The sequence below is a fragment of the Cucumis sativus genome, chromosome 2 (assembly GCF_000004075.3).
Source record: "Cucumis sativus cultivar 9930 chromosome 2, Cucumber_9930_V3, whole genome shotgun sequence".
NCBI lineage: Eukaryota > Viridiplantae > Streptophyta > Magnoliopsida > Cucurbitales > Cucurbitaceae > Cucumis > Cucumis sativus.
The window spans coordinates 24,792,123-24,804,565 of NC_026656.2; positions in this window are offsets into that span (position 1 = coordinate 24,792,123).

The following is a 12,443-nucleotide window of genomic DNA, read 5'->3' on the forward strand; positions in this document are numbered from 1 at the left end:
TTCGCTTACAAGTCTAAAACCCGAACCTCACTCCTAACCCGAACCAAAACGGGTTACGTTTACTTCAAGCAACTTCCCATTTCCGTTGGGACACGTACCTTTATAATGGTAATGGTATGATATGATAGGAGACTTTGATTTTGATTTTATACATAGTTTCGCATCCATTAACTATCTTCTCTCTTTCACTTGATCTTTATTCTATTTAGCCAATGCAAACTTAAACTTTGTTTACATTTCTTATTATCCTCCCTTGGTTTAATTCCTAGACCACGATGTCGATCAATTTGAGAGAGCTCATATCTTTCAGTACTATAGTTTCTATCTTGTGAGACATTTGAGAATTCTATTTCTTAGGATCAAATGTCATACTTTATATATGGATCAATTATCTCACTTCTGTGTGATTCTAAAGAAAATACTAATTAAATAGAAACAATAAAAGTAATCAAGTACGGACACTAGAAATTTTAACGTCAAAAACCATTCTAATGTGAGAAGTAAAAAACCACACATCAAAGTCAAATCTCCATTATACTAAATAATAGGTAGAATGAGGGTTCTCTTTAATCACAACTAAAGACATACACAAATATATTGAATCTCGACAACAAACAACTATATTTTGAAGAAGAAAACTAGAAATAACTCCTAATAAGTTGAAAACAACTATCCACTATAATATGATTGTACATAGCTCCAAGTGCGTGAAATCTTTACCGTTCATATTGCAACACGTAATTAACTCTATTATGGTATGATACGAGCCTCTTCTTTTATTTTAAATTTTATACATCTCTCCGTGAAGATATTAACCTCTCACTTGTATACTACTTATGTATGCTTTTTATCTTATTTAGTCAACGTAAAACTTTGTTTACATTTTTAATTATCCTCCGTTAGAATTAAGGAACCATTGAGTCTTTGGAGTTAACTCAATGTCAACTTGAGTGCTAAGTGTATGGATATCTTGACACTATAGTTTGTATCTTATAAGACATTTGAGAATTCTATTCGACATGACCAGATAATGGCATGAATGTGTGATACCACTTATTAATGATAAAGATCTTCCAAAAATCTTCATAATGTATGGTACGATTATTATTCACTTTGAGTATAAGTGCTCTTGACTTTGCCTTAATTTTCAGTTTCACCTTATATTTTATCTCAAATTTATACTGTCAATGAGAGTAAAATCACAATTATAACTTTAAAAGAAAACGAATGGAAAATTCAACCGTAACTAGCAATAACTTCTTCTCTTGGTTGTATAAAAAATTAATGTTAATGTTTTATAATAGGAATAAAAATAAACATCTAAGCATGTTTGAGAGAGTGGACTAACTCCTTGTTTGGGACGATATGTTTAGTTTTAGTTCGGGATTAGGATTAAATTTAAAATAAATTACATGCTCTTACTATTCTTCAACTTGAGAGTATTTGTTTCAAGGGTTAGGAAGTTTAATTTGTTGACCGGCTTTTAGACATCACCTTTGATGACCATCACTTGCTAATCTCCGACCGCCACCTCTAGTAACTTTACTGTAAAATTTCAACAACTCAACTCTAGTGACCGTCGCTAACCAACCATCGGTCGGTGCCACTGATCAATCGTAAATTTTTTTAATAAAATTATTTTTAATTAGTGTATATAACAAACCAAAAAGACCTTATATATATGTACAAATATGTTTTTAAAAAGTTCTAAAATACATTTATGTTTTTATTTTAAAAAGTTTTTATCAAAAGTATTTGAATCAAAAAGAATTTTTGAATTTTTTTCTAACTCATTCCAAATACACTCTTTTAATTAATTATAATAATATTTTTTAGAATACACTTTATAATTTATTTTTCCTTTTGAGAATTTTTCTAAATTATTATTATTAGGTTATCCTTTTAAATGGTCTCTCTTTTCCTTTCTTTGTTTAAATTTAGTGTTTCCTTCGTTTTAAGGGATAATGCTAGTGTGTATTTATATATTGTTGTATATATATCAAATAAACTTCACATACATGCTTCTTTTTAATATATATACATATATAATTAAGTATATTTATTTAAATTATATATGTAAAAATCACCGATCAACTTCTATAAAATAGGTTATATAATAAACTTTTATAACATGTGCATCCATATGGTAATAAACTAGTTTGTATATAAAATTGGTAGAAGTCATTTTGAAAGCTATGTTTTAAAAAAATGGTATAATTCCATGTACCTAAATATTTGTAAGACAAGCAAAAAAATAAAAAAATTAAAATTACAAAGCATCCAAGCTGAAAGTAGACTAATCAAAGTAGAAACTATTTTCTCTCTTCCAAACGTTACCAACCCATTATCAGTGTTCATCTTTCTATAGGTGCCCATGTTGGTTATTTGGATTTCAAAAAATACCATGTTGGTCATTGGCTTTAAAAAGTGTAACTATCGATAACTATTGCCCATATCGCGGTAATTTTTAGGCATGATAGGAACATAACGGCATGAGGATATGTGGGTTTTTTAGGCCAGTGGGTCTAATCGGTTTATGGTGAAGAGTGCGTGAGAAGCTTTGCATCCTAGAGTTTTCTAGTCAAGACTTCTTTAGTTTGGGAGTAATATTTCTCACCATTCATTTTATTCTTAGTTGACTATGTGAGATAGACTCGGATGAGGGGATTGGCCGATTTTGTAGTGGTGGTGGGGTAGTATGGTTGGAGGTGTCTATTATATACGTTGGGGTTGGAGTCTCAAATCATTTGTTTTTTGAATGTGTTGGTTTAGGTTATCGAATGTGGGGTGAAACTCTGAGTTTGATGGGGTACTTATCAGATGATTTGGTGCAGGGTTGAGTTATAGTGGATGTGTTGAGTAAGGGTGTAAAGTCCTAGGTTTTGACATACGCTATCGTATGGTCTGCTGCTATTTATTTTAATATGACAGGATTATAATTTGTCGGTTGCATTGTGGCTCATCCATAATGCTTTTATAGTTTGTGAGGCTTCTTGTTTTTACTGTTCATACTCGTGCTACTTTATGATATGAGGATATTATTGACATTCTTTTAGTGGGCTTTGTTTTTGCCCTATTCTCTGTTCTTGTTTTGCCTTTTTGTTTGTAATTTCTTTCTTTCTTTTCTTTGCTTGTTTTGCATGATTTTTTTAGTTGGGGCGCTTCTCTTAGATGGTTTGTCTCCGTTGTGCACTCTGCTTTGTGCTTTGTGCTTTGGCCTTGGTCCTCAGCTATGGATATAATTGTTGTTAATTAGGGGTTATATACCAAAAGAAAGTGGGTAAAATTGAAGATTAAGAAATTTAGCCCCTTTTCGTTTTTGTTTTCTTTCTTTTGCTTGAATTAAATTTATAAATGTTACATTTATGAATGTTTTGTTATCAACTTCTAAATTTATTTTTAACTTCTCAAATGAGTTTTAAGAACTACAAAAGTAGATTTTAAAACTTAATTTTAACTAGATATCTAGTATTTCTAAAAAATCTGATTTTTTTAAAAATTAAAGAACTAGTAGTTGTGTAACAAAAAAATGAGAATAAAGCAAGGAACTCAAATAAAAATGTCAACAAGAAAGTTATGCTCTTAATTATAAAATAAAAGAATAAATAGAGGAAAATGATTTGATTAGGTTACTAGTGATCATTTAAGAAATATTAATTATTTGTTTTAACTTTGCATGAGGTATTGTCTCTCTCTCTCTCTATGGTGCATGAGTTGAAGTCCCAACCCATTCTCTTCTCCTTTAGTATGATATATATGTTTGCACTCCCTAACACTCTCTTTGTGTGGCAGTTCGTGTGTAGATTTTGTGTTTTTAATTTCCCCATATATATATATTTTTTTATAACAATGTTTGTCTTCACTAGGTTTACATATCTGCATACAGCATATGGCTCATGATAGTGATATCTTGTGGTTTGGTTTCAAAAATTAATTTAAAAGATATTTAGATATATAATATGGTTGAAGATTTTGATTAGTTGGTTTTGTATTTTTTTATCCAAAGGCATTGTTTATGCAGCTATCTTAAAGAAAGTTTTAGCATCTGTTCAGAAAGTTTTAGCATCTGTTCAGACATTGGAGTACTTTCCTTAGCCGAAAAATATCTAGTTTGCAATACTCCATCCAATATTTTCCTTCTTTTTTTAAGTGCGATTGGTTGGGGTCTCTTTTAAAAAATATATATAACAAAACGGTAAAATATTTACTCTATAGAACAATTTTGAAAACTAAAAAAGTTCACACGCTGTTGAAATATAAAAAATGTTTCGTGATTAATTGGCACCTAGTGAGCGTAATATATTTGATAAATAATCTTTTAGATTTGATTATTCTTTCCTACATGACCGTTTACATTTGATCGTTTAGTTTTGGTTACCCAAATCTAATCGATTTTTTTTTAATATTCTTTGGTACATTATGAGATTTTTTGGTATACGATCGTTTAAATTTGGTTACTCAAATCTAAATGATTTTTTTAAAGTTTCTTTGGTACACGATCGTTTAGAATTTAGCTATTTTTTGTAGACAACCATTTAGATTTGACTAATATCCCAATGATTTTTTCACAATCTTTTATATTTGGCACACGATTTTAAACAATCAAATAACAGTTTGAAAGAAAAAATATATCTTTATGTTTAGTACACGACCTTTATATATAGGGTTTCCATTTTTGTTTATTAAGCAAGATGTTTTTTGTACTACGGTCAAACTGTTCATCATTATGTTTTGCTCTTTGCTCATTATATCATGTCCTTCAAGTTCTTCATTCGTTGAGTACAACATGTTGAAGATTATCACAAACTTAGGGGAAGCCTAAGCCATTACTATCAAGAAATGACTCTTAGTCTTAGGAAGATCCTATAAAACTCAAATATAAAGAAGAAGTTCTCTATCTTAGGGGATCCCAAGATTTATTAGTGAAGAAAGTTCACTAACATGAATGAAAGATAACTTTGTTGATAAGAGTCTTACACACACTGCTGGAAGCTAAAGTGTTCCCCACTAATGTTACCACTCTTAATTAGGGGAACCCTAAGCCCTTGAAAAGTGAAGGGATCTCACACTTGGGAGGAGACTAAGTTCATTTGAGATGGAGCTTCACATCTAGGGGAGCCTAGGTGTTTAGTGAGTTGAGCTCTACATAATTCAATGTAGCAGTTAATTAAACAACGTGAATGTGTATAACTGAAAAATCTAAACTTCGGTAAATAAACTATAGACCAAACATAAGGACAATATATACCAACTATATTACCTAAAACTAAAATGTGTTTGAAAAAGAACTGAAGTGACTCATTACACAATCGTAGATGTCGAATGAAAAACATAGATAACAACTGTAACAAGGAAATACCAATAACAAGTGAGCCCAGAAAGAGATACATAAGTAGGTAACATCGACATTGAGGCGTTGCAAGGGAGAAGTCAATGAGCTTCTTTTGATCACCATTTGCTCTAATTGACGCCTCATGACCATATAATTACTTGTAAAATCAAATTTTATGTTTGAATTGCTCAAAACCTATAACACAATTAAATAAAAATGGTTAAAACAAAAATGGATAGAATATTTCACACTTTCACTCCTCTTTTTCTCTCTCAGTTTGATTGTTTAAGGCAAATGTGAAATAAAAAACAAATAAAAATCTCCATCTTCGGTTGTGCACCACACCATCATTCCATATGGCTCTGGCCACTGCTCGACCTCCCGCCAACTGCCACACATATTATCACCACTTCTCTCTCTTTATCAATTAATTGTTTGGGTAAAATGTGGAATAAAAAAACAATTAAAAACTAATTTTCATTTTTTCCCCCTTTAATTAGAGTCCAAAGTCTATCAAAAACGTAAGAACGGGCAAAATGTATTTAGTAGGGAAAACTGTGAAAATAGTAATTTAATATGCAAATGTAACTTCTCCTTAGAAAAAAACATAAAAGAAAAAGATATATGTAATAAATGGGTAAAAATTAATTACAGTTAATTTACATACACATACATATACATACATATATATAATAAAATTTAAAAAGTTTAGGGTTCGTGTAATGAAATAAAATAAAACATATGAAGTACGTATAATTTGAGTTAATTGTTTTTATAAATTTCATATTTGTCTTTTTAAAATTTCTTCATCTCTTCTTCCAAAATTTATTCTTTATTTGTCATCTCTCATCTTCAGTTTCATCTTTTTAAAAAAAGAAATATTTTTTTCTTTATTCTTTTTTTACTATAAAATATTGTATCCTTCTTCGTCTTCTTTTTTTACCACATAATTGTTTAAATTTCGTACAAAATTGTGTACCAATATCGTTTAGATTTGATAAAAGATCATGTACCAAGATCATTTAGATTAGGTACAAGATCGTTTAGATTGGGTACAAGATCATTTTTTTGCACGTGTGTATGAGCGATTAATGACAAGGTATATTTTGTTATTTCAGGTTGTAGACTTTTGAGTTTTTTCTTTTTTCAAAATTGTTTTATACGATGTAAATATTTTCATATTTTGTAATATTTTTTTAAAAAACCTAAAACTATATAGTCTATTTTGAAAAATAAAAAACAAAGCTTTAACATTGTTAAAAAAAAAAAGTGAATAGGGTTTTTGAATGAGAAAAATTGATTAAAATTTGCTACCTCATCATAAAGGAAGTCCAAATCCTTTGTGAAAAGTAGGGGTCTAAACGGGACAATAATCAAATTTTCTGCATAACTGATACAATTTGGTTCAGTACAAAAAAATGTTCGACCTAACCTAAACCGAAGTTTGAAGCGAGTTTTATTGGGTTACTTAAATTTGTTTCGTGCAACTGTACAATACATAATGCCTAAAAATTTTGAAAAATATTTATTTCATGAAAAATTTGAGAAAGAAAATATTTATTATTATTTTATTCAAAAACTTGCATTTAAGGAAGTCTCCTTTTGTATTGATGAGAGATCCATTCATGGGTTTGGACCCTAAGAGCACCCAAGTTTTGGAAGGACGGGGGAGATAGACAAATGTAGATATGTTCATATCTCCAAACACCATCATGACAAGGCAAGGAGAGATATAATAATAAATATATTTGTGCTAAAACGTTTTCCTTATTATTAACATTTTCAAAACCAAAAATGTTATCGAAATAAATGGCAATCGGTTTTTTACTTTGGTTAAAAAAATATTAGACTTTATACTCTCCCACTAATTGAAGAACAATGTTGTTTTATCTTGGAGACAACGAGACAATCAAACTATTTGCACAAAGAGAGCAAAGCCGCAAAACGTTTTAAAGAGAGCTTGATTTATGACTCAGAGCCATTCTAATTTGTTTATGTTTTACAACTTGCAATTTGACCAGACGAGATATCTATGCGATTTGGTTCTTGGCGGTTTGACTACTTAGTGTTCTGTTTGATCTATGAGATAATCAATAGGCAAGATATCGTACCTTTGCACGAGACACAAGACGAAGTGCAACAACAATATAACTCTTGTGAAAGGATAATGAAGAAACTTTTAAACCCCACAAGTTGGAGGCCAATCAAAGTTAATTGACAAGATCAACAAGTTTAAAGGTCGATCCTCCAAAAAGAACAACAAATTTAAATATTGATCATCCAACAAGTTTATTTTTGAAGATCAAAAGGTTATGGATTAGAAATTGTAAATAAATAAAAAGTTTAAAATGTAAAGAATTCAAAAGTCTTCCACTAGTCTTGCTATTTTTGGACATTTATGTCATTTTTTCTAGTTTTACCATCAATTTGGCTAATAGTCTCTTATATGATGGAGGTACGTCCAATTTGTTGGAGTGCTTCTCTTCATTATTGTGGGTCACTATTGGTGATGGCTATTTTAGTTGTTATTTGTCGATTTTTGAAAAAACCATCCCTACCCAAATTGATTCTTTTTAAACTAACTCAAAACTTTGCAATTTAGGTCAAGTTATTGGGATATTTTGAACATCTTTATTAAGTATTGAAACGTAAGGTACATAATTTCGGATATAGATAATGATTTTCGTTCATATATTAATAATATCGTGAGCATTTTTTTTAACTTCTTTCAAAGTTTAAGGTTAATATTATTTACCAAATTTAAATTCTATTTTAATTCTTAATCTTCAAATAGTGTTTGATTTGTGTCTTCAAACTTTCAAAAATATTATTTTAATTTTAAATTTTAAATCCAAGTTGATTAACCAAAATATGATTTAAATCCATTTACCTCCACATTTTTCTTTTTTATTTGTAGTTTTTCTTTTTGAAAAAGAAGCTAGTAAATTTAAAAATGAACTGCAATATATGTAAGATATATAGAAAGCAAATAATAGGTTGAAGTGGACATTACACTTAACATGATGTTACTAATTGCTTCCCCCACTTAATTCTCTTATGAAGGACACGTTTTTCAAACATTGTTATTATTGGCAATGCATATCAATTGGAAGTTGCAAACTCTAAGGAAAAGAAAACCCACTTCTAGTACACTCAATTTGTGATTGCCATTCAAGCATGGTCCCACTAACACAACCATTTACCAAATAGTTACGAAAATCGATATAAACGAAATAAGACTTCGTTTATGGATGAATCGTGATAGCCTTGAATTGCAAACATAATTGAATTGTTTTTTTTAACACACTTACTGAACTATGAATTTGGAGCACTCTATTGTTACAACTTAAATCTAATAATAACGGTAAAAGTAAAAATAAATATAATAGATTCATAAATTTTCATAGATATAATTATAGTAACAATATCTATATTAGTAAAGATAATAGTAATGGTAAAGGTAATTGGACACGTATAATTCTCAACCACAATTAGATTGAATACCCCTATTCCTCAATTAGATGGTAAGATTTGATTATTAAAAATTTTGAGATACAATTAGATTGAATACCCCTATTCCTCAATTAGTTTGTAAAATTTGATTATTAAAAATTTTGAGGTGTGAATTATTACAAATTTTGAGATGGATTCATTACAATTAACTACGGAACCTAAGTAAACAACACGAGTAATTAAGTTGGATTCAATTTTACACTGCCATTGATAGATCATGTAAATGTGGCTTCATTAGTAGATCAAGTAAATGTGGCCTCATTAGTAGAGAGATGTTCTAGATCAATTCTATTTTAATTAATTATATATATATATATATATATATATATATATATTCTTTTTTCTCTTTTTTCTTGAGAAAATTACATTATATTATTATAGAATTTGTTATAAATATTATCAAATAGATATTTACACGGACGTTTGGAGGAAAGGTTGATTTATGGAGGATTAGATAATCTTAGTATTATAATAAAACTAGTTTTACGATAGTAGTATGTGTTTGAGGGAATGATTATTATAGGCAGTGTTTTGATAATATCCGTTTGAGGGAAGAGTTATGATAGGTAGTGTTTTGATTGTATGCGTTTGGGAGAAAGATTATGATAGTAGTGTAATGATAATTTTTCAATGTATATCCAATAAACAAAATATATTTATTTTAATAAACTATATTACTTTTCATAAATATCTTTTGTCCTGTTTCTCTTACGTACCCCACTTATTCCATAAATTAGTTTTTAAATCGTTATACTTCATCCTGTTTTTTTTTTCTTTTGACGTTCACACGTAACTCGTAAACCTGTAAAGCAATGCAAAGAAAATTTGAAATACGAATTTCGCAGAACATAACTTCATTGCTAAAAAAATCATTCATACAATAGAATTACAATATATATCGAAAGTAGAAAAATATAATGAAGCAGATGATGCAACATACAAAAAGGACAAAGGAAGTAAATGGAGAAGCACTCAAGCGTTCTTGGAGAATGACCGTGTAATAGTCCAATTTAAGCTCATCAGGTATGCCGAAGAATGCTTTCATGTTGTCCACATTGCACATCAATATCCGCATATGGCAAACCCTGCTGAATCTACTTAAGTTTAGGGATTCCCAACAACTGTCTAACGACTTCTGCACATGTTGCCCTTGCATCTTGGCGTTGTACATTCAATCATTCTGCAATGGCCTTTGACTGGTCATTCACATAATCCATTGCATTGTGATTGATTTCTACAGTTTCTACTGCTTGACCTCCCCGCTTCCTCTTCAACCCACTTGAACCAGTCCTACCCTCACTTGAACGACCAGATCATGTGCTCATGATGTCTTTAGGCGACATGTCTAGTTTCTGACTATACATCATAGGGATCTCCATATCGTTTCCATCGTCAACAGGAAATCCCTTGTACCCTTTAGGCACATTGGACCTCACATCGGCGAATGTCTCCGCACGCCCTCTATCGCACATCTGGCCTTTAAAAATGCAGTTGTAATAAAGATGGAAAATCATCTACACTGTTCAAGTATCTTAGTAAGGAAAAGTTGTGGCCACATGCATTCTGCTTCGAATAGCTTTCCTAACCACATCATTTCTCCTAAACTTTCTTGATTGTTTGTGACATGACTTTTTGCGTCTTGATTGTTCCTCGTAATAAGTATCTGCTCCCAATCATTCATTGCAATGTCCAAATGATCGTTTTTGGTCATTGTTATGTAGTTAGTCAAAATACATATCTTGCTAAGCTAAACGTGAAGACACTTTCTTTGACACCTTTAATCAGATTAGGCATTTGTAAATTCATGCGCTTTGAGGTTCTAAGCTTCATTTGCAGTTAAACGCATCCATTGAGGTTCCTCGCAGTAGTTGGCCGAAAGATGCACTTGATCCTAGGATGAGTTCAAGCAAGTGTAGATTAATTTGGTAGCTTGAATCTTCTTACGAGATCTCCGGTGAACGCACAATTCACAAAAATCAAATGTTTTTCCTAAAATCAAAATTAAAATCATACTCTAGTGTTTGAAAGATCAATTCTCCAGCAGAGACACAAAAACCTTGCTTGTTGGTTTGCAAGTGTTTTCTTTGCACATGCCTTTTGTAATGAGAACATTATTCTAAAAAATTTGCCAATAGACAAGACATATGAACTAATTGTAATGTGTATGTGTGGTTTGTGGTATGATGACGTGTCATTGAATACAAATCATTGCATGCAAAATGCTTTCCAATATTCTCATCATCATGCGAGTTGACATGAACATTGCATGGAAAATGCTCCCAATGTCTCCACCACCTACTTCTAAGTCCACAAAGTGCAATTTTTCCTATTACTTATCCAAGTGTAAGCAAAACAGTAGGCTTACCTGGGAGATCCAAAGTCGAACACAGAGAATTGATATCAAAGTTTAGTTCTAGGGTATACTTATCAACTAGATATTATGACAAATGAATTAAAAGAATATAAAAAGAATCATAACTACCTAAGTATATCCTAGAGATACTATAAAGGTGACTTAAGATGGTTGAAAGAATGAAAGAGGTGTAGAATGGGTGTGCACCAACTTGTTTGGCGAAAAGGGATGAAGGAACGTAATGCTACCGGGTGAATAAGGTATATGACCACCTCAATGCGATATAACTTGCTAAACTAGTTTATGGTTAAGACGTGCTCCTCTCAAAGTCATTAAACACCACACTTGGTCTTCTTTTAGGATCCAAATGACTAAACCTAGTTGTGTGAGGTATATCTAGAAGTAATTACTTATACTACCTTAGAGTGCTATGCGTTTAAGGACAACAACCTCTCAGAGCCTAACATTCATACTTATTCACCTTTCGGGATACAAATGAGGAAAATCATCTCACAAGATCGAGAAAACTCTTCCTTGCTCGTGTTAGCCACATCCTTTCTACTTACCCTCTCGAGCAGTTGGTGACAAACACTAGTCAAGTGATGAATATAGCTCGACAAATGTGATAAGCATTATAAGTAAAACTTCTTATGAAACATGCATCACAAACCTAAACTACAAATAGCATAAAGACAGATGAACGTTACAAAGATGAATAGATTGACAAGTGTATAAATACACATTGTATTAAAGAATGATGGCCTTAAGCCAACTATACAATATAAAAAACATACAATGTAAAAAAATAATAAAATGGAAAGAGAAGAAAAGAATAACAAGTTAGGGGGAGACGGGGATATAATCTTCTTCACTCAATCTAAAAGTTTTCATTCTACAAACTGACCGGGGAAGATGAAGATGACTTTACAGATGGTGGTAAGACTAATCCTTGCCACCAACTCTCTAAGGTTCTGTCCAACTTTTTGAACAAGCGGATAGATAATGGTTGGTCAATGTAGACGTCTGGCCTTAATGATCCATACATGTCTCTTTTATCTCAATGATGATGGAGCTTCTTATTTAGGCCTCTTTCAGCGGGAAATCTATCATTCTGACCATGTTAGTGCCAAAATTAAAGTTATCCTTTTCGTCAAGTCACATCTCTCCAACTACCACTTTTGTCTTCTAGCAAACCTCTTCCAGCGTGATGATTATTTGGCCTTCTTGCCTTGTTTCTGTGTGAGT